General features: G+C 48.5%; 1 protein-coding gene across 11 annotated transcripts in view; it reads right to left on the bottom strand.

Moving 5' to 3' along the window:
• Window positions 1-25,078, bottom strand: part of MEF2D (myocyte enhancer factor 2D) — a 171,231-nt gene extending 146,153 nt beyond the window's left edge. For 4 of the 11 annotated variants that reach the window (XM_030542394.1, XM_030542395.1, XM_030542387.1 and 1 more), the window contains exon 1: window positions 24,674-25,076. The gene's annotated coding sequence lies outside the window, so the exon portion shown is untranslated. Of the gene's footprint in view, window positions 1-16,872; window positions 17,073-24,673 lie in introns of all 11 variants that reach the window. The other 7 variants (XM_030542399.1, XM_030542397.1, XM_030542400.1 and 4 more) reach the window with 4 other exon arrangements.
• Window positions 25,079-27,791: the final 2,713 nt, after the last annotated feature.

Here is a 27,791-nt window from a genome sequence, read left to right on the forward strand (position 1 = left end):
GCTTGGGGGCTTTGCAGAGAAGTGCGGGTGCTGGGTCTCATGCAGTCAGTCCGCAAAGAGCCAGGTTAGAGCAAAGTGGGGCCAGCCTTAGGGGCAGATGATCAGGCCAATCGCCCTGGGCGTCAACTTCTGGGGGAACCACATCAGCATCTGGAGGAGGCATCACGTTGCTCAGTCTTTTGTCTTGTTTTTTGGGGGGGAGGACATTTTCTGCCAAGGGCAGCAAAATACCTAGGGCCAGCCCTAGCGCAAAGTGCTGCCAAACCAGAATGGAAGGCTCATACTCTCGTTCACATAAGGATTTGTCTACCTGAGAAAATTATATTGCCAGAGGTGCCGGGGCTCAAGCAATTTTTTTTCCTTCATAACTGATGCAGCAAGCCCAGCAGTGCTGGGGCTCTGAACTGCCAAGCACAAGGGTGCCAGGGCTGTGAACCGCCTGGTCCAGCGGTGCCGGGGCTGTGAACCGCCAGGCCCAAAGGTGCCGGGGCTCTGAGCTGCCAAGCACAGCGGTGCCAGGGCTCTGAAGCGCCAGGCCCAGCGGTGCCATGAGATTGGCTTAAAAAAATCAGGAGATTTTGAAATAAAATAATATTTGGGGAGTGTTCTTTATTAGCCTGCTGGTGTTAGATCTTTTCCATGCTTTTCTCTGCCACCACAAGTGCTAGAAACTTTTTTAAAGTATTTATTTATTTTCAAAACCCCAAGCTGAGCTTCTCACGGGAGTCCAGGAGCTGGGGCTTTAAGAAAGACACCAAACATCACTAGACTTACAAAAAGGAGTTGAGTGGGTGGTGCCCGATTGCCTTAGGCCCCCTTAAAAAAAAACCTACCCCTAATTTCGGCAAAGTTGTAAATAACAGATACAACCCCAAGGAAGGCTGGGGGTAAGGGTACTGGAACAAGGATGCGACAGCATCCACTGTCTTGAAGTGGTTTCCATCATATCCAGGGTTTACAATTTTGATCAGTGGCTCTCAGCACACTCCCATACAAATTGTTCCGGGGTGGGGGAAGGGAATAGGAGGGAATTTGAAAATATGCATGTCAGAGACTTTAAAACAAATCAAATGAAGATATTTGGAGCAGATCCAGATGTTTACTAGTGACGCACATGGAGGTATAAATAAATTATCTGATAAGAACTTTTTTTCACACGCATCTTTCCCTTATCTTATCAGATCTCAGAATGGAGCGTCCCAAAAAACAACCAGCAACAAAACCAACCCTTGAGAAAACCAGACACAAAATGACATCACTAGGAACTTAAGATTCAATCCCATTAATCATCAGACATTTGAACCAGAGTTTCCAGGACTTCAGGACCTAAATCTCATCTCTTACGGAGAGCTGGAGGAGTGAGTCCCAGACGGAGCCCTGGCTCGGACTCAGAATCCCTATTAAAATCCCTGCAACAGAAACCGTTTTCCCACTGATATGCAGTTCACTATGCTGCACTAGCCAGAAGGGGGAAGCAGAGACACTGCCCCGCCTTCACCCCGCCCCTTTTGGGGGCCCCATGTGTCCCTAGGGAGATAAGGACCCTGAGCCCAAGGGCTGCGGTTCTGCTCAGCCTAAATGCCGATCATGCAAGGGTTTTATTTATGTATTTATTTGGGGCGGGAGGGCAGAAGTGCCCCATGCCCTCCTCTGCACTAGGAATGACCTCACCACTGGGATGCAGTAATATACTAAGCAAAGCGCTGATCCTGCAAAGCGACCCGGGCCAGGGGCCCCTCTCAGCCTTTCCAAATCAACAGAACTCCCTCCGCCCACACTGATCATGGATCCCCCAGCTGGCTCTCGCATCTTGCCCTCCACAATGTCCCTATCGGCGATATACAGTAACCAGGAACTAGAAGGGGACAAAGGCCACCCTGGATTAACAGGCGTCACCCTGATTTGGGAAACCTACCCTGAGCTTCAGAGATCCACAGTGCTGGGCAGGGAGCTGTTGCATCTAAAACCCAGGAGCCTGCACTGCTGAAGCTAAAGAACCAAGCCCAGGCGGTCAGTGATTCAGCATAAGTCTCTATTTCTGGTCCAGGGTTAGGTCCCAATATTTCCGAAATGTACCACTTGAACCCCTGGTTCTTTCAGCTTTGGGCCAACGAGAACTCGCCCAGTTCCCAGACCCGCTGTGTGACCCTGGGAAAAACCGCTTAATCTCGCTGATTCTTAGTTCCCCATCTGTAAAAAGGAGGAGGCAGACCCACCCTTTATCTATTTAAGGCGTCAGATCTTAAGGACACGGGCAGTCTCTTAAAGTGGGGACCTGACGTCATCCAAGGCCTCTAGATGCTTGTGTCATACAAATACAGAATAATAAAGATCAAGGAGAAGAAGAAAAAAAAATCAGGCTTTCTTTATCCGTCACACAGCAGGGAAAGAAGTGAGCAGGTTTCTAACCAGCAGAGTCTTCTACAGCAGACGGAGGCAAATAACCTAACTAGCGGCAAGACGGAGTTTGATCAGTTTATGAATGGGAATATATGACGGGGCAGCCTTGCGACAGCAGAGACCCAGGCAGTCCCTTCCAGCCCCATGCCCTTGATTCTGACTAGCCTAGTTTATTCCTGTCCTCCTCGCCTTGGTGGTGCTTTATGCCTCTCTCGCCGTCTTCTCTTTGGGTCCCAGCTCTTGCCCACTCTCCAAGTTTGCGTCAGGACCTGGAACGAGCCAGCCCTTCCCTCAACTGCTTCCACAACAGAGAGCCTTTGCCCCCCACTTTCCTGGGATTCTCTCCCTGCAGAGATCTGGCCAGCCGACTTGTTTGCTAATTTTCAATCCAAAAATCGAAGAGTCACCTCGACGCCGAGCACTTTGTAATTTACGTCTGTGCGTCACTTGCCCTGACTTTGGGAAGTACGGCATCGTCCCGAGAATAGCGTTTGTTGTTAATGTACTGGGCGGGGCCTCAGGAGATCAAAGTTCAATTCCATCCTCTGCTACAGGATCCCTATGTGACCTTGGGCAAGTCACTTACTGTGTGTTTACACTGCAGACTAAGCCCAGGCTCTGACTCAAGCCGCAGACCAAAATCAAAAGGTCTCCGTAGCGCAGTATGGATGCGTTAGCAGGGCTGTGAGACCCAGGCCCAACAACTGTAAACCCAGGTTTACAAGGCAACGTGATGCTCAAATGTGGGCTTGGAAACACTGAGTCCACAAGCCCGGGTCCCTAGGTTTAAAATGCAGACCTAGGTTTACAATGCAGTGTAGACATACTTTTGGAGCCAGGTTTTCAAGAGCGCTCAGAATGCTGGGCACCGCACTCTTTTCTGGGTCTGACCCTTATTTAGGGCCAAAACGGGCACCAAACTCTTTTGAGAACCCAGCCCCACCCGTAGGCTCTGAAACCCTTGAAAGTCTGGCCCTCCACGCCCAATTCACCCTGCCCTACGCCAGCGCGCAGTAAGTCTGAAATGCCAATTCCTGATGAGAAGGCCAGAGTATTACATGAGCGCAAAGCAGAGTGTGCAAGATTCAAGCCAACAGAGAGCATCAGGACCTTTCTTTCTTGGTGCCTCAGGTCCCCCATCTGTAAAATGGGGATAAAAAAATTCATATTTACACTATGGCCCTTTCACACAGAGAGGAGACTTAAAATGACAGTAAATTACAGTGACACCCAACTTAAGGTGTGGTGTGAAGGGGCCTTCCATCTTCTCTTACCTACGCTGTTCATTGAGCTATTCAGGAACTACTACCTCTGAATAAATCCATGCGTAGACCCTCTTGTTCCAGAATAAGGGTGTGGTGCTCCTGTTTGGCTTAACGCACTTTGAAAGTATTATCAATACAAATAATAAATGACAACATGCTTTAAGAAGTTAACACCAACCCAGTGCCTTATGGGTTTCCTAAGGTTATATATTTTAAAAAGCATTTTTGTACAATGCCATCATACGTCAGAACGGTCATTTTCTTAAATCCCTTGTGCCTAGTTCTGGCTAAAATTGGCTTGGTGCTCAGTTCAGACAGAGCTGATAACTGCAGATGAAGGAGTTCGTTATCATTTACGCTAAGACCCCTTTATACCGCTCAGGAAAGCGGCTCCAAAGCGAGTGTCCCTTTACACTATAAAGAGGGCCTTCAGTGTAAATGAGATTCAGCCCCTTAAATGATGTTCGAAGACAAAAAAAAACAGCAACACTGCAAAGCCGAGAACACCTCTCCATAATTGAAGAATACAAATCAATCCCAAGAATGCTGCAATTATCCCCAGAATAAGCCTTGCAAAGCCAGGAAATTCAGAGTTAAGGCAAAACAGCAAAGAAATCCAACCACGTTCAGGGTCTGGAAATACAGAGCAGAGGCACCCAGACAGTCTTACTGTATGACCGGAAGTGCCACTCTTTTCCAGTGGGATCCATGTTACTTCCGGCCCCAAGTTACATCCAGAAGCAACTTTTACAAACTACCAAAGAAAACGGTGGATTGTCCGTCTCTGGATGCCTTTCTGGAGGAGAAGTTTCAGTCAAACACAAGTGATTGGGCTCAGTACAGAGGAAATTGGGGAGAACTCTGTGGGCTCTCTTATACAGAAGGTCAGACTAGATCAGTGGTTCTCAAACTGTGGGTCGGGACCCCATTTTCATAGGGTCGCCAAGGCCAGCATGAGATTTGCTGGGACCCAGGGCTGTAGCTGAAGCCTGAGCTTCACCCCCACCTCGGGCAATGGGGCTCAAGGTACAGTCCCTTCTCTCTCCACCTGGGGTGGCAGGGCTTGGCCTGCAGCCTCTTTTCCCCCCACCCAGGGTGGCAGGGCTCAGGCTCTGACCCCGCTCTCTCCAGAGGTCATGTAGTAACTTTACTGTCAGACAGGGGGTCACAGTGCAGTGAAGTTTGAGAACCCCGGACGAGATGCTCTAATAACCTTTCTAACCTTAACAACGAGGAGTCCTTGTGGCACCTTAGAGACTAACAAATTTATCTGGGCATAAGCTTTCGTAGGCTAAAACCCACTTCATCAGATGCATGGAGTGGAAAATACAGTAGGGAGATATAGATACATAGTACATGAAAAGATGGGAGTTGCCTTACCAATTCTAACGAGACAATTCAATTGAAGTGGGATATTATCAACAGGAGGAAAAATCACTTTTGTAGTGGCAATCAGGTGCCCCATTTCAAACAGTTGACAGGAAGGTGTGAGTAACAGTACGGGGAAAATTAGCATGGGGATCTTACACAGGGGGAAGATGAGGCCCAGAAACAGTATTCTGGCTCTTAATGAAATATAAATAGAAGGGGAGGTCTCATCAAACGATGTCCGTTGTTACCCAAAAAACACATCAGGCATTCAAAACAATCAACATATAAGAAGCACCTGAATTTTAAAGAGGCCAAAGATTAGGGAAATTGAGGCTGGAAACTTACAGAGGAAATTTGCTGCCCTGGTCCAGCAATGGGCTTGTCTCGACTGGTGGGAAAGTCTCGAAAACTTCAGGAAAAAGAAACAAAATGCCCTCCCATTTTATCCCCTTAGGACTGAAAACCCAGAGCAAAGTTAGGCCCTGGATGCTGCAACTTTTCTGAGTTCCTACGGAGTCTGGGCAACCTGCCATGAGCAACAGCGGTTCCGGGGGTGTGGAAAAAAAATAAGTGTTTATTTTGGGGGATGAGAGAAAACTTGCAATGTACAAACTGCGGAGGCAAAAAAAAAAAAAGTGTTTCTGTGGATCCTGCCAACACTGCAAGCCTCGCAATATGAAGACTTTTGTTTAAGATCCAAGATTTCTGGTGGGAATACTTAACTTACTAAGTATATTCTTTCCTGGGGCTTACGCCTAGAGAAATTAACAAGATCTCATTCATATGCTGTCTAGGAGAGTCAGCCCCTCTCATCGCAAGGATGGTTTCCATGTTTGCCATAATACCCTATATGGCCCTCTTTTTAACATAGGGCGGTGGCTCAGAATGATCCAGCAATTTGGGCACTGGGCTGGGAGCCAAGAGACCTGGGCACTGATTCTTAGCTGTGTTCTGGTCCCTTTACTCCGCATCTTGTGGAGAATAGTCACATCATCCTAGCCTCCCTCTTCCTGCTGCAAAAAGTTCATGTTAAGAGCTCTCTCTTCCTGCTGCAAGCTGATGGTTGAGCTAAAGGACAATCCCCACGTGCTGCTAGCAGTATAGGGCCATGACACACAGTTGAGCCATTCTGATTCTGTCCAGCACAGGGTAATCTTACATACACATGCATGAGCAGACATCCAGCCCATTATAATCTCTGCCTCGTAGTGCACTGGGAAACATTAAACGAGCTAATACTTGAAAAGGACAATCTACGTGCTAAATATCCTTCTCACCTCAATTGTTTTCTCCCTTACCAGCAGCATTCAGCACTGCCCGGATAGCATTAGGAATTACTGAAGAGACACCGGAGGACAAACTTCCTCCCACTGTGACCCAGATTCCCCTTCAGCTTGATCCTTCAGTGAAGTCATAATCCAGTGGGGGAGGCGTGATTGGGGTTCTTTTTTTTTTTTTAAGCATCCCAGAGTGTTGCCATGGAAATGACTGTGAGGCTATCATTTGTTAGCAGAGGAACCAAAACTGTGATGAAGGAAAAACACATGGGCTCAAACCAGATGGCCACTACAGATGAAGGGCAGTTTTGTAGCTCAGGCACTGCGCGGAGGTTCAGGAGATGCGGGTTCGATTTTTGCTCCTGTCACAGGGCGTGTCTGCAATATCTCCGGAGATGGGATTACAGCCTGGGCTGAGAAACCCACGCTCGTTAGCGGGGCTCAAAATAGCAGTGAAGACACAGCTCACCTGGGGCCCTTGTGGTGCTAGCTCCTGCTGCTGTGTCCCCTTTTCAGCCACGCGAACTAGACGAGAGGTCGCTAGATTGGAGCAAGCACGCGTAGGCAAATCCAGGCAGCCGTCACACCCCGATGGACTCCCTGCATGAGTCAATTAATCTCCCAGGGCTTTAGCTCCCTATCTGATTATAATCCGTTCTTCGTCTGTTTAAATTACAACCTCTTTGGGGCAGGGACTGTCTCTTACAACTGTCTCTGAACAACTGGAATGGGGCCCAGCTCTTGCTGGGCTGTAGGGATGCACCCAATGCACTATAAGCGGTTATCAAGGATCTTTGATAATTAGCAAAACAGGGTAAGGAGCATTAGGGGAAAAGCAGAAACCAATGAAATCTCTGAACCAAGCAGCTCCCGGGTGGAATTCCATTGACTTCAGCTGTCCCCAGCCCCCTCCCAATCTCAAGCCTAGGCAAGCGGATTAGCTCCCATGCAAAGAGACCCAGTTAACACAAGGGTATCTTTTTGCAGCTGTACGACAGGAGCCCTAGTATAGATAAAGCTCCAGCAGTTGCGGGCACTCTTCACACTGTGCCTGAGACTTTCAAATCCAGAAGATTTAGACACATGCTGCAAAAAATGGGTGTTGTGCCTCAGATTCTCCAGGCAGCTTTGTCAGTCTCTGTTCTTATTTGCATCTGCTGTGAGCAAGATTAAATGGCAAAGCATCTACATTAGGGACTAGGATGACATACAAAGTTTTACTGGTTTAACTAGACTGGTGATTTTGTTAAACTGATTGAGTTAATCAGATGCAAACCCCTATCTGGGCACGAATAATTTGATTTAAAGCTGGTTAGTTTTTCAAAAATATTGCTGCACCCCAGTTAAGGTTGAGCAGAACTACCAGGTGAAAAACCAATGTTTCAAAGTGCTCTGAAATCCACCTGCATGCTCAGATCGTCTTGAAAATGGCTACACCTCAACTGGGCTCAGGGTAGGGTCGGTAGTGCAAATTTGGGGTCACTTGGTGCAGAGGTTCCAGAGATACGGTGCCTAGAAAAAAAGAGATGGGCCATACTTTTTGTCTATTCTTATAACTTTTTGGCACACAGCTGTGGCTCAAATGACAGCACTGATCTGCACTAGCTTGAGCTCACCTGCTTGGATTTGACCTCAGCTAGTCCTCCATCAAAGCCCCAAGGGAAGCCAGAAAGCCCATGGGACACCACACGCCCTCAGCCCATTGCCACCCTCTCCCACGCACCCAGAAAGTCACAACAGCTGAAGCCTGGCAGAGAAGGTGAGAGAACTGGCATCTGCTCTGGTCCGCAGCACCTGGGATGACAGCCTCAGATGGTATAAATCAGTATAGCTCCCTGGGCTTCAATGGAGTGATGCCTATTTACACCTGCTGGAGATCTGGCCCCAGCTACATCCAATTACATCAGCTTTGGATCTAGCCCCATTTACACCAGCTGGGGATCTGGGACCAGATTTTCAAGTGCTCAGCACCCAGAACTGGGACTGGGTTTTCAACAGAGCCCAGCACCCAACTCCTGGTCTTGATGGGAGCTGAGCTCTGAAAAATCTGTCCCCGGAGCCTAATGGAACAGTTGGTAAGGTTGCTTTTAGAAGCATCCTGAGCTGCCACGTTTGCCTGAAAACTTACTCCTCTTAGAGAAGCTGGGCCAACCGGCATTTGCATAACAAAAAGACCCCACATCTGCTCTGTTGGATTGTGTCATATCTAGATCATATGCAAAGTAACCTTCCCTACCTTTTCAAGTACCGCAGCAATACATTGAGGACTATAGGAACTGACACATCAGACTAGCGATCCATTTAGTCCTCTCCAAATAGTGGCCAGTACCAACAACTTCCGAGGAAGGTGCAAGAATCCCTGCAGCGATTGGATAACCTGTCCCTAAGGGAAGTATCTTCCTGACCCTGATCAGTTAGAGGTTGCTTTATGCCCTGAAGCATGAGGTTTTACAGCACTTCTAAGTGACCGGGGCTCCTTGCATTCCACCTCACAATCTCCCTGTAACTCCTCCCAATCTTCCCCCATGCCAGGAGTTCTGAGTACCTCCCCCCATACCAGGGTACCTTAGGTTTTCTTAAAATCTGCTGAGCATTTAGGCATCTAGCTCCCATTGACTTCAGTGGGAGTTAGTTGTCTAAATACCCTTGAGCTCCATGACATCATGTAGCAATGAGTTCCACAGTCTAATTATATGCTGCCTTAACACAAATTTTCTTTATTAGTTTAGAATTTGCCTTCTTTCTATTTCATCAACTGTTCCTATGTTCTTGTACCACCTGCTGTCACTACTCATCTAAATAAAATCCTCTTCAAACTGATAGTCTTTCTAACACCTCAGTTATTACAAACAATCAGCTCTCCAGTTCTTTTCAAACGGATGCAAAACACAGCATTCCCAACTCTCACAATTTTACTGCAAGTCTCAGGATAATAGTTTTTTTTTTTCCTCAAGCCCCACCTCCCGGAGCCCTGGGAATCTGAGAATCTCAGCTTTCACCTGAAAAAACAAAAGCAAGTAATAGCCCTCATAGTTACAAACCTAACCTCAATGCCTCCCAACCAGATGAGTCTAATGTTCCTGCCTGGCTTAGGCTCAAAACCCAGAAGCTAAATAAAAAGAAGCCAAAATGTATTTTTATCTCATTTTTAAGCATGATTTTGGGGAGCCTGACTCATCATTTTTGAACATTTGGGGTTGGCAACACAAAGGCTACACCAGCCCCTTACCCATCCTGGAAGAGTTTGCCGTGGGACAGTGGAAGGGCTCAGATGTAGTAGTTCTAGGAGGGTAGATGGCTTCCGGGGGCGGGAGGGAAGGAGACATTTGAAATCCTCAAAACCACTGCAAGCTGCTTGTGTTTGTACAGTCGATTGGGAGCCCGTTCATGAAGTCCTTTGGGAACCTCCGATGCTTTCACGCACATCCTTCTCCTTCGCTATGCAGAAAAGGGTCACTGCCCGACGCTCCTCCAACCACCCGCTTACCAAGCCTAGATTTTGTGACCGTCCCACGCCAATCTCACACTTTCCAGGCCACCCCACCTCTGCCGAGTGACTCAGAGATGGTTTCTTAGAGTCAGAAGTTGGGGTGGGGTGAGGGGAAACCCACAACAGGATTCATGGAAGGATGGAGGAGAGAGAACAATCTGATTCTGCGCTGCTTTCTCCCACCCGTCGGACGTGCCAGATCAGAGCTGCTGTACCGTAACATGTAGGAGGCTCGGCTTATGTTTTAAAAAGAATAATGTTCCTTTTAAGTCTGAGCCACCCAAAATAACAACGACCCTGAAGAAGGCAGTTCCTCTTAGGCCTTGCATACAGCGGGATCGGCTGCCTCCGGGCAAGCCCCTCATGTAGACATGTTTTGCACCAGTGCCTGGCTTCCGACCTGGTAACGTTCACCAGTGCAATTCCTGCAGCGCTGGTGTCAACCTTGTCTGCATTAGGGCCCTGATTGCCTAGCACCTGATGCAGTCATTTACACCAGTGCAAAATGAGTCTATCATGCTACCAGCTCACTTTTTCACACTCAATTCACACTGGTGCAAATGACGGCAACAGCTTAGACTGTAAGCCCCTCGGGGTCAGGACTGTCTTTTTGTTCTGTATTTGTACAGCCCCTGGCACAATAGCTACTATGCAAAACAAATAATAAATAATAACAGGCACCTCCTTCTGCTTGTGGCAGGCAGGACACGCAGCAGTGTCTAGTTAAAACAGGAACTTGTGTGTGCACCCTGAGTCTAAAGGATTGGGGAACGTGCTTCCAGGCTGCTAAATGCCACGTGGCGCCTTTTCACCGAGCACCACCCCCACGCGAAAGGACAGCAGCAGCCCCCTTCCAGTCGGCTGGTTCAGGGAGCAAGAACCATACAAGCCACCAGCTGCCTAGGAAGAGAGACATGGTTGCTCAAGCAACAAGGATCCTGCTTAGACCATCTGGTCCGCTTCTGTTTTAAAAAGCGAGAATCTTATAGATACATGTCTCCCATTCTCCCCCCTGCAGATCAAGGCGACAGATTTCTGCAGGGTGAAGAGATAGCAGTCCCCAGCTAGAGCTCTGGGCAGCATCTTCAGGATTGGGCTTCGGATACTTTGAGCAAGTGAGTAGAAAAGAGCTACGACTGTCAGCTTTCTACATGGCATCTTGCAAGCCGGTAGGAAGGATGGCTGTATGAGTGTCAAAGAAGGTTGAGCTTGTGGTTAAAGGACCAGAATGGGGCTCAGTAGATCTGGGTTTAACTCCTGGCCAGTCAGCCAGGGCTAGATTCTCAAAAGCAAGTTGGGTATGGAGCTCCTGAAAACATGGCCAGAAGTTTTGCGGCGGGAGGTGCTGGAAACCTTTCAAAATCTGGCCTTTATTTATGTGCCTAAAAAGGAGCTGGACTATTTAGGTGGAGGAATGCCCCACTTCTGGGCGCTCGACTCTTGAAAATCCAGCCCAGTGAACAGAAGACAGGTTCCCCTAGCTGCCCCTCCAGTGCCTTAACCACTGGGCCATCCTTCCTCTCCATTTACACCTGCAAATAAAGTTGCATTGCATTGAGTTTGCATGGGATGCAGTTTCATTTTATAAATCAGAACTAAATAGCGTCAGCATAAACCAGTGGTCCCCAATGTTTTTCGTCTGGCGCCCGCCAGACGACAAGCCATGGAGGACTGTGGCGGCAGATGAGCATCTGCCGAAATGCTGCTGACAATTGGCAACATCAATAGGTGTTGCCGCTGAAATACTACTGACAAGCCGCGTCATCCAGAGTTGTTGCCGCCAAAATGCCACCGGATGACGCTGCTTGTCAGGGACCCCTGGCATAAACGTTACCCAAAAAAGCAAAAAACAACCAAACAAAACCCCCTTTCCAGTGCAATCCACTAGCATTTGGGGACCCATTTGACCCTATCTGACCCAGTCCACTTTCCAGTCATCCAAACAATCTGCTTCCATAACAGAGTTTTTGTAAGAGCAAGAGGCCAGTCTCAAGAGTGTGCCTGGTGCACCCTGACATAACCACACCTGGGGGCCCAAGCGACGAACTTCCTGGCACTTCACCCCTTTGCCAGGACCTTGGGCAGCGTGAGAATTGTAGGAGAGACTTGGTTCTCAGTGCAAACGCATGACTTAATGCACAGGGTTTCCAGTAAGTTATTCATCAAGGTCTGTGAACTGCAGTATATATAGATATAGATGGATATGGATATATAAGTACCATTAATAATGACATGATGATTTCATGCATGAGAGGCTCAGGTCTTTGGCCAGCATATTTCTTAGCTGTGCGGCTGGCAAATGCCAGAGTCAGTGTATGCATTACACAAAAATTTTCCTTTTGCACACGCCACCATGGCTTTAAAGGGTGAAATTCACAATCCCTATGCAGTACGTATGTGCCACTTAAACCTGGGGCTTATGCTCTCTTCAATGCATTTACTAGTTCTCAAGCATCTAGTTTTCAACAGCTCATAAGCCATGCTAGAACAAGAGCAATATTGATGCTCCTTTTTCTAACACCAGTGTCGTGTTCTAACACGACCGTCATCTCTCTGATGAGCAGTAGCAGGTATCTGTGGCCTTTGCACATCGGCCTCCCAGGGGAACAGAAGTTAGTGGCATAAAGTCTGGGTATGTTCTAAGTGTCGCTTGCTTTATTTACACATATCTTCCAGAGATCTCATCTCAACATTCATGCCACAATGCTGTCCCAAGTGCTGACTCTAGCACAGGGATAGGCAACCTGTGGCACGTGTGCCGAAGGCGACACACAAGCTGATTTTCAGTGGCACTCACACTGTCCTGGCCACCAGTCCAGGGGACTCCGCGTTTTAATTTAATTTTAAATGAAGCTTCTTAAACCCTTTTAAAATCTTATTTACTTTACATACAACAATAGTTCAGTTATATATTATAGACTTATAGAAAGAGATCTTTTAAAAATGTTAAAATGTATTACTGGCACGCAAAACCTTAAATTAGAGTGAATAAATGAAGACTTTGCACACCACTTCTGAAAGGTTGCTGACTCCTGCTCTAGCAGAAATTAAACCTTCCATCTGCTTGCAACCGCTTTCTCTACAGAGAGCCTTGTAACTAAACCAACAGCAACCCAAGCTTTCTTTCCAAGACTACAAACTTGCTCGCACAAGGAGAATTTGGAAAACTGCGTGTGACAGGGCCACCTAGTGACATCTATCACAACAAGAGACAGAGCAAAACGGTGGGCTGGTCTTATGGTGAAGACAGTGGCCTAGAGCTCCAGGAGGTTGCATTCAATTTGTGGCTCTGCCACAGGCTCTCCTGGGCAAATCGCTGAGCTACTCTGTGCCTCAGTTTCCCACCTGTAAAATGGGGATAATAATCCTTGTTGGCCTTCACTAATCAAACTGTAAGCTCTCTGAAGCAAGGACTCTTTCATGCTCTGTATAGCCTAACACAATGGGGTTTTGAGGAACGGCTGTAATACAGATAATGACAATGACTTTCAGATTCAGCAGAAGTTGCGAACAACTGTCCCCAACGCTGAGAGACAGGGACCCAGTCCTGCCAACTGTCCACTGATTTCAAGGAAACTTGCATGCCAGAGGGATGCCGGCAGAGTGAGGTCCCATTCAATTATAATTAGAGAGATCACGACTGTCAGGAAAACTGGTGCATGGGGAGGGAATCTCCAAACCTAACCCCCTCCCAAGCCTGGCTCCCTTCTCCCAAACACCAGTGTGGAATCAGGATTAACCCCCAGTGAAGCCAGAGGAAAGAATCCGCCCACAAACATTTCATGACAGGACAGTTTTCTTTCTAGACATCAGGGTAATAACTTGGCAGGCCAACGAAGCGACCTATGTATTCAGTGGAGCTATCAAGACCTGTATTGGACAAGCTACCTGCTCAGCAGCTCCATGACAAGTAAATTACAGGGCTCTGTTGTCTTGACCAATCGGCACACTGAGATTGGTTTCATGACAAATCCCACACCCTGGGACACACCCCTTCTTTGCAATTGCCTACAGATTGCCTAGCACGGACTAAAAGGGCCATGGTCCAGGGTTTAAAAGCACAAGACAAGAAGCTAAGAGAACTAGATTCTGTTCCTTATCATTTATGTGTCTTACAATAGCACCAGACGCCGTGGTCCGTGACGCTGGCACAATCCAGATCGTCAATAATGACAACATCTATAACATGACAACATCTATAACACGCTTATACCGTCATTTATTAACCCGTCCCAAACTATTTAATCAATTTACTCAATATAAAGTAAAAGTGCATCTCAGAACCCCGTGGGGCAGTAAGACAGAAGCAGTAGCATGCAAGCTTTGCAGACGGCTCCTTTAAGCCCCAGATAAACCACCTTAGCCGCAGGTAATTGGCTTTGTCAGTCTATTAACCATCTTGAGATGCTGCTTTTGCACTGACAATGGCTTCAGCTGATCCTGTACAAGCCAGATCCCTTCTGCGGGTGTAAATCGCTGTAGCTCCCTAGACGTCAATGGAGCGGCCCCGGTTTACATCCGCCCAGGATCTGACCTACTTAAAGAGAATAGCAAGACGAAGCTACCAGGTGCGTTTACATTTGAGCTGAGAGGTGTGATTCCCAGCTCATGCAGAACTGCCCTCAGTAGCTCAAGCAGAGCTAGCGTGCTAAGAATAGCCGGGTGGCCAGGACAGCACGGGTGGCGGCTCAGACTAGGCACCCGAGTAGATACCCAGGGGGTTCAAATGCCACCCCGCCACACGGCTATTTTTAGCGTGCTAGCTCAGGCTAGCACAGGTAGGCCCACGCCAGCTGGGAATGACACCTCCCAGCTCAAATGGAGACACACCCATTTAGGCTCCAGTTAACACACCTGGAATGGGATATTGTTGATGGGTGCCATCCACTGAACAAAGAAAGGAGACTGTAAGATTCCTAGTGCAAATAAACGGGGCAAACTCACACCTGCTATCCCCACCCCAGCTGGCATTCGCCCTAAGGTATATACATTTAATATAACATGATGCCTTTTACCTCAGTGCACTTTACAAACAAATCAGTGGTCTATACGGTATTTGCCTCATATGGAGGGATGATGTCCATGAGACAACTACTGCGTAAATCACTAATTTGAGCCTCATGGAGAACCACGTGATCAATTTCATGCATCTTTAGCTCTTTCACCTGCACTCTGCCCACCAACACATCTCTGGTGGAGTGACAACTTTTCAAAGCTATGAACAGCTTCAAACAAGGCACCATTCGAAAAACAACCACCACCCGCTAGGAAACGTCTCCTCTTTCTTCCCTTAAAGGGCCTGATTCTCATTTATACTAAGGCCCCTTTCCTCTGCTCTGGATGTAAATTACAGGTCTGGTCTACACTTAGAATTTAGTTTGACATGGCCACAACACTTAGGGGTGTGAAAAATCAAAACCTCTGAGCTAGGGTGACCAGACAGCAAGTGTGAAAAATCGAGACAGGAGTGGGGATAATAGGAGCCTATATAAGAAAAAGACCCAAATATCAGGATTGTCCCTATAAAATCGGGACATCTGGTCACCCTACTCTGAGCACCGTAGCTATGTTTGGATGCAGCTAGGTCAACGGAAGAATGTTTCCTGCAATGGCAGAAAAGCCTCTTCCATCACTGTAGTGTGTAACTACAGTGGCATAGCCCCATAACATAGACAATGCACTGTAGCCATGCCATTATAGCCACTGTTATGTAAACATGTCCTTGGTCACCTCACTTAAAATCCCCTTTATACTGCAATGGGGCTGGAGTGCAAATGTCAGATCACAGTTTTTAAAATCATGCCTAAAATATCACGCCTCAAAAAAAAAAAAGCCCTTTAGACCTTGTTCCCGCAAACGCTGACACACGTGAGCAATTTTACTCCAGCAAGTCATCTCATTGACTTCAATGAGATTACTCGCATGAGTAAAATTACACATATATGTAATCTGTTTGCAAGACAGGGTTCTTATTTTAATTGCCTGGGACCAGATTCTCATTTACGATAAGATCTCTTGACACCGCTCTGATAATGGAAAGGGGCATTGGGTGAATGCAGCTCTATTTAAGAACCCAAAATGCTACCACCAGGAAAGAATTCAGGCCCTCCATTTTAGTTTCACCGTCCTTCATAGCATGTTAGTAAGTATCAATTTGATACAAAGAATAAAATCCTAGTCATAAGAGTATCTGTTGTTTGGATCTTTACTCAGAAGCAGGGAAAGAGGGTGGCAGGTGTTTTTTTGGCATTGATTATAAGGTCTGTGGCTTCAGTTCCTCTCCATACAAGCACAGCACATGTATCAGGTAGGGGCTGAGACATTTACACAGAGCAATACTAGCCAAAGCGTGGCAGAGTTCCAGCTCCGCTGGCGAGACGTACACACTCGGCCTCTAGAAAGACCAGCACTTAATTGCGCGTTGCAGGAATAATCTATGACCTGCTTGTCACAGAGCAGTAAGTTAAACACGCATCTCTGACGCTCGGCGCATCCCTGGCTGTTTCAGCAGCGGAGCTGGTTAAGAGCTGGGAACGTTTCACAGTTACTGGGATGACCCCTCGGGTGGTGGAGCCGAACCCAGCTCAGAGCCGTGCCTCAAAGCGTGGCGGACACATTTGCATGTCTTCCTCACTTCACCAGCTAGTGCCTCACACACTCCCCTTGGGAAATCCTTCATAACTGGCAGTCTGGCCTAGCGGATAGGGACTCAAGAAAGCTGAGTTCTATTCCAGGCGCTGCCACTGGTCTACTGCATGATCCTGGGTGAGTCACTGAACCCCTGTGCCTCAGTTTCCCCTTGGGGGACTGATGATACTGACCTCCTTTGTAAAGCACTTTGAGATATATTATAATTTGATCTTCCTTCTCCTTTCTAACACATTTACTCAAACAGAAAAATCTTACCAGTGTCGACATTTAATGCATCCTGAGCATCTAAGTTAGCATCCATTTAAATGAATGGGACAACTGATACTTTAGAGCTATTGTTTCAGGCTCTCTGCAAACTCAGGCTAGCACAGTGCCATGGACAAAACTATTTTGGAAAAGCACATTCCCAGTCTACCACCTGGCGCTTTATGTCCACGCTGCTCCTGGTACATCAGCACCAAGCGTAGTGCATTGTGGGTGGGCATCTCAGTCTCCTCCCGCCGTCAGGCACACTGCCTTGTGGGAAATTGTTGCTGCACAGAGTGGGCCACTGCTGTGTACAATTATTATATCGTGGGGGTGCCCAAGAGTGTCAGTCATGCCCCATCGTGCCAGGCGCTGTACAAAAAGAGAACACAACGACCATTTTTGCCCCCAAAGAACTAACAATATCATGGGATACCCACATGTCTCTCTGGGAATTGTGGGAATTTGGCAAGTTTTCCCAGTAAACATTTTTAGTATAGCGCAGTTCTACGAGGTTGGACCATTCCCCCCCGCACATCCCTCTCCCCTCACACACACACTCTTCACCTAGCCCTTGTGCTCCAGGCTTTAGAAAGCACTAGTCAGTTGCCCAGTCCAGAGAGTAAAGTGGTTTGAATACATTCCTGCATACTTTTTGCAGAAAGATGTATAGCTTTTTATGATCAACAAGAACAATTGTTGTTTTAAACAGGAGGAAATAAAAAAAGCTGCAAGCAAACAAGTGCAAAGAAAAAGGATGGAGCACGTGATGCCGGAGTGAGAGATTGAAAACGACAGATCTGCGAAGGCAGAGCTGCTGGCAGACGACAGTCGGGAGAGGACTAGATTCACCTTAAAGGGAAAAGTACCACACGCAGCAAACTGCTTCTGTAATAAAAAATATATATATACCAAAAAAAGGTCAGCCTAGAGGTCTCCCAACATCGCAGAAGCTCTGCTCAAACCAGATGTTTAACAAAATACAGCTCTTTATTGACAGGTTTATGTAGTTTTTAAAGAAGAAGAGAGAAATGCCAGAGAGAGAAAAGTATCAAATGCCACTTCTTAGGAAGCCGTAGGCTGATCTGTGCCATCTTAACTCTGACGGCCTAAATATTATTATTCCTTATTTAAATGGCAGTTGCTCCAACCAAGATCAGCACCCCATTGTGCTAGGGGCTGTACAAGTAAATAGGACTTTCTCTACACACAGAAATGGCACTGATTTAATTCAATCGGTTTTTAAATCAATTAAAGGCGTGTCTACAGGGAGCCATCCAGGGAAATGGATCTGAATTAAGTAGAGGTGTGAATTTGAAGCGGATTATTCCAACCATACTCAACCCCTGTGTGAGCACCCTCATTCAGAATTAAATGACCTTAATTTGATTTATTTTAATTCACTTTTGGAACCAAATGAAGGCCACTTTCATTGGGAAGAACAGAGTTCACACAAGGATTTAATGCAGTTTAACTAATCCGCTTCAAAGTCACACGTGGGGGGTCTCCTGTACAATTAAAACTACGAAAAAATTTGCGCCCTGTGTGCACCATAGCTAGGTCAACCTAACCTCAGCTGTAGATGCAGCAAGGTCAATGCAATGGAAGCAGCTGTGCTGCCATAGCCACTGTAGTGTAGACATACCCCTAGTTACTTTGGATTAACTTTCCCCAGGTAGCCAAGCCCTAACTCGAGTTAAGAACACTGCTTTTTTCCAAGGTACCAGTGTGGGGGTTCTTATTCTGGAATTAACAGTGGCTAAAATGAATTGCACCAGTGCAAGCGGCAGGGCAATGCACTGCACTAAAATCGTTTCCGTTCAGCTACATTGATTAAAGCTACACCCGCGCCTAGCCAAGCACTCAGCTAAAGTCAGCTGGGCCCGATTGTCATTTACACTCTGGCCCCTTTGCATCAGCCTGAAAACGAGTGTAAATTACAACATACCCAGTCAAAGGCCCTTTTATGCTGCTGGGAAGTTGGGGTTGGGGTGAGGGGTAAAGACATTGTAGTGCCTGTAGTGTAGCCACGGACAATCAGCCCTGGTATTAATTCACACTATTTGTTATTTCAGTGGAAATTTGTGTGGAGATTAGCTTTTAGCTAAGTCATTGCAGTCACCTTCTGTGGACTTTTTTAAACCAATTTACGGCCAGGGAGTCACACCAATGTAAGCACATTAATTTAGAAACACAGTTAGTTAGATCAGAGCAAGTTCTGCACACTGGTTAAGCCCGAGCAAAAGACAGTGTGGCCTAGTGGATAGAGCATCAGACTAGGAGTCCAGAGACCTAAATTTCATTCCTGCCTCTGCTGCCATCTGACATTGGCCAAGCCCTGTCCTCGTTCTCTGCTTCACTTTCCCCATCTGTAAATAAGGCTAATGAAACTGACCTTTGCAAAGCACTGTCCAAGAGCTAGATGGTAGTATTATTGTTCCAAAGAGCTTGCAAAGAAAACAGACCAAGAGTGGGAGTGGAAACAGACGCACAGAGATGTTCCTGGTCAATAGCAAAGCCAGGAGAATACACCTGGGTATCCTGCATCCCAGGCTAGCACCCTATTGACAACTAACATGAATTTAGAGACACCAACCTCCAAATACTGATTTTCATACACACAAAAGTAATTTAACAGAGACAAACAACCCGGGAAAAGAAAATCTGAAACTCTTTCAACATATTAAAAAAAAAAAGCAGCATTTCCTTTAGATGCACATATTTAACAGCGACCCGTTCTCTCTCCCCTGATTATTATTTTTGGGAGGGCTATGGTGAGGTCCAGACATTCCAACTGAGATCACAGCTCCCTTGCGGATAATGGTAACTGACCTCTTTTGGGCTGTGAGATCTATTAAGGAGAAGCGCTAGATGGGGGTTAGGTATTGCTACTGTGCTAGGTTCTACACACACACACACACACACGTACGCACACGCACACACATACACACACACAGTTAAGACTACATTAACAGAGTCATGCATTCCAAGGCCATTCCAATTACTGTTCCCAACTGGCTAAGCATTGTGCATGTTTTATTATTTTTGTTACCATGCCCTCTCCCACATATTGTCACCTCGCTTACCACAGCCACCGGTTACGTCTTTAAGTCTCAATTCTTTGGGGGAAGGGACTTGCCATTTGCTATAGGTTGACACCGCAACCTAGTACAATGGGATCTAGGTCTGATCGGCCTCTAGGTGCTACCACAATACAAATGTTCAGTAATAAAACTGACAGACAGTCCCTGGTCCAAAAGCCTTACACTCTAGGATGAGACAGAGAGCTATTATTAAACCCATTTTACAGATAAGGAAAATGAGGCACGGGGACAGTGAGGACCTGTGAACACTTACAAGTAGTACTGCTTTAATTATACATTTGGGGGAGGGATCGCTCTTGTGAGTTCAATCCTTAAGGGGGTCATATAGGGATCTGGGGCAAAAATCGGTCTGGGGATTGACCCTGCTTTGAGCACGGGGTTGGACTAGATGACCTCCTAAGGTCCCTTCCAACCCTGATATTCTATACATGACTTATGAGAAAAGCTTGAAAGAAATGGGCATGTTTAGTGTAGAGAAGGGAAGACTGAGAAGGAACATGAGAACAGCAAAACGTTGACAGAAAGAGGACAGTGATCAACTGTTCCCTCACGTCCACCAAGGGTACAACCAGAAGGAAAACCAGCCCAATTTGCAGGGAGATTTAGGATATTAGGAAAAACGTTCTCACTCTAAGGGGAGTTAAGACGTCCAAAGGAGGTTGTGGAATCCCCGTCACTGGAGGTTTTTCAGAACATGCTGGACAAACACCTGTCAGGGATGGTCTAGGTTTACTTGGTCCTGGGTCAGCGCAGGGGGCTGGGACTAGATGACCTCGTGAGGTCCCGTCCAGCTCTCCATTTCTCTGATTTTATACCAGCATAATAAAAGCGGCAAAAAAAACTCTGCTGTGGATGCAATTATAGCGTCATCGAAGTGATTATATCATACAACACACTGCAGTTTAGGAAGCAAAATAAGCTAGTTCGGTATAACTCAGTCACACGAGGGCTTTTATCGGTAATTTATTTCGGTAAAAAATAAAATCACACCCTTCCCCTCCTGCCCCCCCCCAAAAGTGTTATATTACTAAGACATTAACGTCTAAATGAGGCTTTGCCCAAGGTCATACAGGGAATCCAGGGTGGTGCAAACTCCCCTGCTTTTCACCTTGAGTTGTTATTTACACCAGTGCCAGGTGGGTGGTAATTGCTACCAGAGCAGAATGGTACCTTTTGGTACCTCCACTTTGTGAGGCTTCCGTCCCGCTTAACACTTAAACATGTGCTTCACTTGAAGCAGGGGAGTGGCCTTGACTTCAATATCGCACACTAACATTGAAGCACGGATTTGACTGCTTTGCTGAAACAAGGCCTGAGGGGATGCCCTGAACCTGCGCTTGCTGGAGCACCCCCATGGCAGAGCCACGCATCCTCCAGACCTGTCTCGCCGCAGCCACATTGCAGTGACCCGAGTCTGACACTAGGATTTCAGGGGGTCTTTTGCAGGGTTCTTAGCCCCTTGCTGACTTGAGCAGTTCTAGGAGCTGGTTCATGGTGTATGGGGGGAGAATGCGTCTCTCCCTCCTGAGCCTAAGGGGCAACGGAGAACCAGGCCCCGTCCATCTATAACACATTTGCGCGGACAGAGAGAAAAATAGTTCAAGGCACAAATTGTACCACTTTAATTATAGCAGTATAGTTAAAGTGATATGTAGCCCCCCCCTTAGTGTGAATGCAGTGATACCAGGATAAAGGTGCTTATACTGGTACAGCTACAGGGGAGTAAGTATCCCAGTATAAAGGTACCTTTATAACTGTACCCACACTAGTGGTTGTCCTGGTGTAACTATCAGGGGGTAGCCATGTTAGTCTGTATCCACAAAAACTACAAGGAGTCCGGTGGCACCTTAAAGACTAACAGATTTATTGGGCATAAGCTTTGGTGGGTAAAAAGCCTCATTTCTTCAGATGCAACTATATCACTGGGGAGGGAGGAATTGCACCCCTAACTGACCTAGTTATTCTACTACAAAATCTGTGTTTCAGCCGGGCCTCAGGCCCCTTTGTGCAGCCAGAGATGGGTAAAGGGTCCTTAGTGCTAATGAGAATCAGACATTCGAATGGGCGGCATGGCGCTCAATGATCACTTTCCAACTGGAGCAGCCCTCGATAGGTGCACTCCAGATACTGTTCCACCTACAGTCGAAAGACCCAGCACTCAGCTCCCATTGCCTTCCCAAAACCAAACCGTCAGGGGGAGCGGAGAAAGCGCCCTCTGTGAAATGTCAGCTCCGCACAGCCAGGACTGCTGGGGCAGAGGATGTTGGGGGCGGGGGGGAGCACGCAGGAGAAGAAAATGGACCAACTTATGGCTGACCCTTCCCAGCCGTCAGCCTCCCTTTTCCTTCACATGTGAAGACAGCTACTTGGGGATTTGGCATCGGTGAGAACAGACACCCAGAGCGCAGAAGGAAAGAGCCGTGTGCATGTCTGTGTCTGCGTAAGAGACAGACAACATGCAAGCAAAGGGGCAAGCAGAGATCTACTGATGGCAAACAAGCATCTCAGATGCAACACATATGCCAAACAACACCCAGATCCGATGGCAGCTCAGCAGGCCTCTGACACACAGTCTTTCTTAAACCTGTCCCCCAGCCCCTCATTCTCCCCTGCAATATTTCTGTTGGCCTGCTGCCCCATTCAGGTCGTGGGACGTGCCTCTGTCTTCTGTCACCCTCAGCGACACTGGCATCCCCCAAGACAAACCTCAGCATCCCCTAGAGCTGCCAGGTCCCAGAAACTTGCAAGCACACACCCGTCCTGTGGTGACTGCTGCCACCCCCACGGCGTGCACCCACACCCACATAACGCCCCCCTCCCTGAGGAGAGTCTCGGCTCCTCTCCTCTCCGTGGCACCTTATTCCAGTTTTTGTCAAATGGCAGAAATGCCTCGTCGTCCTCCCCCACTTTCAACCCCTCAACACACACACAGATACAGACCGGCCTTCAGCAGCATTTCAACGCAAGAGGAACAAACAACCACAGCTGTCAGTCCCCAGAACAGGCAGCCGCCCAAGTCCTAGCACTCTATTTACCATCGCCCTTCCTAAAAGCTGCTGTTGCCAATCAAATCTCTCTACCCTCCACCATCCATCCCCACCCCAGTGCTCCATATACAAAGCCAGCCAGCCTCCCAAACACAGAGAGACACTGCTCCCAGCTCCCCTAACATGGGGGGCCTGTTGTTCCCACCCCCCCAAAACCTCAAGCATAGGGTGGGGGTGTTGCTCCAATCCCCCGTCCCTTTTTGGTGGCTTTAGCTGTCGCCCATCACCCCAGGAAGGAGCAGCTGCCCAGAGCGCTGTCCTTCCCCGTGGCAGAGAGGCTCTGGGACCCCCTCTCTGTACTTACGCCACACTGCTGGTACTGCCCCCAACTACCAGGCACCACCTGCCCCCCACCAAACACCTCTGCCCCCACCCTCAGCTACCAGATTCCCCCCATGCTCCATCAGATACCCCTTTTCCCCCACCAGACACCGCTACCCCCCTAGCTTCCAAACTCCAGGCACCCCCTGCCCCCCACCAAACACGTCTGCCCCCCCCAGCTACCAGACACCAGGAACCCCCTGCCCCCCACCCTCAGCTACCAGATACCCCCCTATGCTTCACCAGATACCCCCTGCCTCCCACCAGACACCTCTGCCCTCCCAGCTACCAGACACCCCCTGCCCCCCACCAGACACCTCTACCCCCCTAGCTACCAGATACCAGGAACCCCCTGCCCCCCACCAGACACCTCTACCCCCCTAGCTACCAGATACCAGGAACCCCCTGCCCCCAACTACCAGACACCCCATTGCCCCACACCAGACACCTCTGCCCCCCATAGCTACCAGATACCCCCTATGCTCCACCAGATACCCCTGCCCCCCACTAGACACCTCTATCCCCCCAGCTACCAGGCACCCCCTGTCCCCCACCAGACTCCTGCTGCTTCCTCAGCCCCCCCCTCACTCACTCTCCTGGGACAGATCCTCCTTCCCCTCTGCACCATTTTGGTGGCTGCTGCTAAATGGCAGGATCTAAAGTCTCCGTTTCCCCACCACCACCACCCGTAACCCTCGGCAACAACCTCAGCTGTCAGCCACACACACACACACACACTTTCCCCAAACAACAGGCGAACGCCACAGATCTGAGACTCTCTCCCCCCCGCCCCCCTTCCCAGCTGCTGTCTCCCAGCCACCCTCCCCCAGGCACCTCCAACCCTGGCAGCATTTCTTCCCCTGTGCACCACTTTTTTTTCCGGTGGTGGCTGTCAAATGGCCCCAGAACCTCTCTCTCTTTCCTGTCACCCACCCCAAGCTACATCTAACACCAAGGCGGGGGGAGGGACAGGGGATCGACCCCCACCCCGTCTCCTCGGCTGCCCTGCGGAGCTGTCAGAGCCCTGGCCCCTCACCGGTCCCCCAGTCCTGATCCCCTCCCAGCCCCTTTGCAAACAGCCGCCGCTGTCAGGCAGACACAAGGGAGGCAACACCTCGCCGCCGCCTGTATTCCTCCCTTCACCTCTGCACCATTTTGGCGAGGGTTTGTTTTGAAATGTCAGAGGCTGCTGCAGGATGCGCTCGCCACCCTCCCGCTCCGCAGCCAGAATCGACCCCGATCTATGGCTCCATCTCTGTACAACAGCCCCCCAGCCGCCCATCACCGTGGTACCCAGGCGAGGCCGACCAGCTGTCCTGTCCCCATAGTCAGGGCTTTGTCTTATAAAGGCGCCTATTCCCCTGTCTCTGTATTTCACCCTAATCCCGGCTGTTGCCAAATGGTTTCCACCCGAGACCATCCCCACCCGGACTCCCAAGAGCTGTCAGTCCACCGCCACCCCCAGGCTACCCACACACACACACACCAGGACTCGACTTACCCTCCAGCGTCCGCTCCCGCGCTGCCTTCCCCCAAAAAAAGTCGCTGCCAGGAGCCCGGAGCTCCCCCGTGGACGGGCTGTTGTTGGAGAAGTGGAGGCTCCAAAGCAGCAGCAGCAGCAACAACAACAACAAAACAACAACAGCAGCACCAGCACCGCAGCCACACTTCAGAGGCGAGCCCGGGCCACCAGGAGCAATCTGAGTGTCTCAATGAACTTCCTCCCTTGGGTGGCGTGTGTGTGTGTGTGTGTGTGTGTGTCTGTGGATTCCTTCCTTCCTTCCTCCTTTTTGGCTACAAAGGTAACTACTTCCAACCCACTGGGGAAAAGACACAACGTAACCACCAGGCAGCGCAGCCTAGCATGCCGGGACGGGCAGATGGGTCCCCACCCACCAATGGCCAAGCCCTACGCAAGGCCCAGGGAGGGAGGGATTAGCCACCCAGCACCCTCCTCTCCACCCCCACCCCTGCACCCAAGCCACCTCCCCCCAAGCTAGGCTGCAGCGTGGCTTGCTGCAAATCCTTCCGCCTGGACTAGCAGCGGCGGGGTTATTTAGGAGTCTGATCTGTGCAGGGTTTCAAGGGGCCTGGCTTCCACTTGGGCGCTTTCTGGTCCCCCTCCCCAGCTCATCACTAGCTGTCAGGATAGGGTGACCAGATGTCCTGGTTTTATAGGGACAGCCCCGGCTTTGGGGTCTTTTTCTTATATAGGTTCCTATTATCCTCCCCCGCCCATCCCGATTTTTCGTATTTGCTGTCTGGTTACCCTATGTCAGGAAAGTCCTTCAGACCCCTTGCACCTCTATTTTTGACACACACACATATACACTCACAGGGCATTGTTCTCAAGCAAAATCCTCCAGGCGTGGACAATTGCAACCCCAGTTCTGATCTGCGTCGGTTCTCATGCCACAAGCCTCACCGTAGCATCTGAGCACCTTCCAGCCGTGCCCTAACCGATGTAGCGGGGCTAGAACAATGTGTAGAATGGGGGTGCTGAGAGCCATGGAACCCTGTATCTGATGGAAATATTTCAAGCCAGGCGGTGCGGCAGCCCCTCCCTCTTTGCCCGCCTTGTTCCAGCAGCGCCCCTGCACCGATGGCGAAATTCGGAAGGCAGTGGGGTGATTTTAGACATGCAGCGAGCAATACTGTGGGATGTATCTCAGATAAAGAGCAGTCTTGCCTACTAGTTACAGAAGAGGGTGCTGGGAGTCAGGACTCCTGGCTTCTAGTCTTGTTTCTGGGAGGCAGGTTTGATCTAGTGATTAGAGGCGAAGGGTAGACGTCAGGACTCCTGGGTTTTTATTCCTCACTCCACGAGGGCATGAGTGAGAACAAGGAACTGGGCCCTGAACTGCAATGAATGCCACTTTACACCAGCTAGAGATCTAACCCATTGACTTCAACAGAACTAAGGTGATGTATACACACTAGGAATCTGTCCCATTGTTTTAAATGGAGCTACATCAATTTAAACCAGCTGAGGCTCTGGCCCAAAATATTTAAAGCCAAAAATGTACTTTCACCTTACATAATAATAATATTTCGTGTTTTACAATTTCCAAGCACTGTACAAATATTCACTAACACCCGACAACGCTTCCGTATGGGGAGGTGGCAGATTATCAGCATGTTAGAGGGGAAACTGAGGCACAGAGCAGTGAAACAACTAGATCAACTCAGTGGCAGAGGCATGATTCGAATTCTGGATTTCCTGGCCCCTACCCTCATCCCTCGGCATGAGTCATTACTAGTCTTCAAATTCACACTGGAAAATGTGTGCCACTCTTTGCTCGTCTAACGTTTCAAGGCTGGTCCTGTGGCTAAGGCCTCAGAATGGGACCCAGGAGTTCTGGATTTAGTTTCCAGCCCCATCAAAGCCTCCTTAGGTGACCTCGGACAAGTCACTTGATTCCAGTATGAAGCTTACAGCCTAACCCGAATGGTTGATTGCACTGGATCATTTCCCCTCTCTTCCCCACCCCTCACCAATTTGGGGGCTTGTCTAGACTAAGAAATTTTGCATTGGTGTATCTACATCAATTTAGTGACAAGCGTGCAAACAACTAGGGCCTGCCTGTTCCTCATTTATACTAAGGCCCCTTTACTCCTCTCTGCCTGAGTAAAAAGGCCATTAAAGGTTGTGCTAATTATACCTACATCCACTTTAAGGTCCTTTTCTACTGACAGGGCAAGGAAAAGTGGCCTGAATGTCATGCCCATTAGTGTCTGTCAGGTGCTCAGACAGCAGGGGGAGGGTGGCCCCTAAATAAATGAAATTAAAAGTTCCACTCACCCAATCAAGGAGCAGAACCAATACCATGTGGTTTGGGGGAGGGGGGGCAATCACACCACATGAATTGAACCAAGTAGTTTGCAAAACACGCCCATTGTCTGAAAATAGTTTGTTCAAAGTGCTGGGCCAATAATCTCAAACACACCATAGGAAACGTGGGATGGGCTCTAGGAAGCTGGGCTAAGGGATAGTTCTACTGGCTCTACAAATCAGCTTGCTCACTTTTAATATTGGTTGCACCCTGAGGCCCCAACCAACGTAAGGGCTCTCCTGTACTGGGTGCAGTATAAACAATTAGCAGGAGACAGTGCCTGTCCCAAAGAGCTCACACTATGCAAAGAGGTGAAATTATTTCCCCCCCCCAGGTCACCCAGGACTCCATATAATGGACCACACTGCCTCTCTTGTATAGGCATAAAAAGGAATTCTGTCCCATTCTATTCTATCTTCACTGGCCTATTTGGCCACAATAAGAATAAAATGAAATTAATTCTTTCTTTTTAAATGACAATCTTACTTTACTAAGTCAATCAAATCCATATACCCAACTTCCTAAACTAATATTTTTCTTGTGTTCCACAATTTCCTGGCCCAGCTCCAGCCCCGGTTAATTACATTCCACCTTCTAAAATTCTTCCTATATGTAGTTTCAATCTGGATTAATTATGCTGGGATCACACTCCTTTAAAAAAAAGGGGTAGGGGGGAAGGTCTCCTGGAATGATTCTAGCTGCAGTGTTCCACCCCCTGAAGTAAGGCCAGTTTAAGGCACAGACTATATAGACCCATGCCTGGAGCGCCCATTCATGGCATCCCAA

The sequence above is a fragment of the Gopherus evgoodei genome, chromosome 24 (assembly GCF_007399415.2).
Source record: "Gopherus evgoodei ecotype Sinaloan lineage chromosome 24, rGopEvg1_v1.p, whole genome shotgun sequence".
NCBI lineage: Eukaryota > Metazoa > Chordata > Testudines > Testudinidae > Gopherus > Gopherus evgoodei.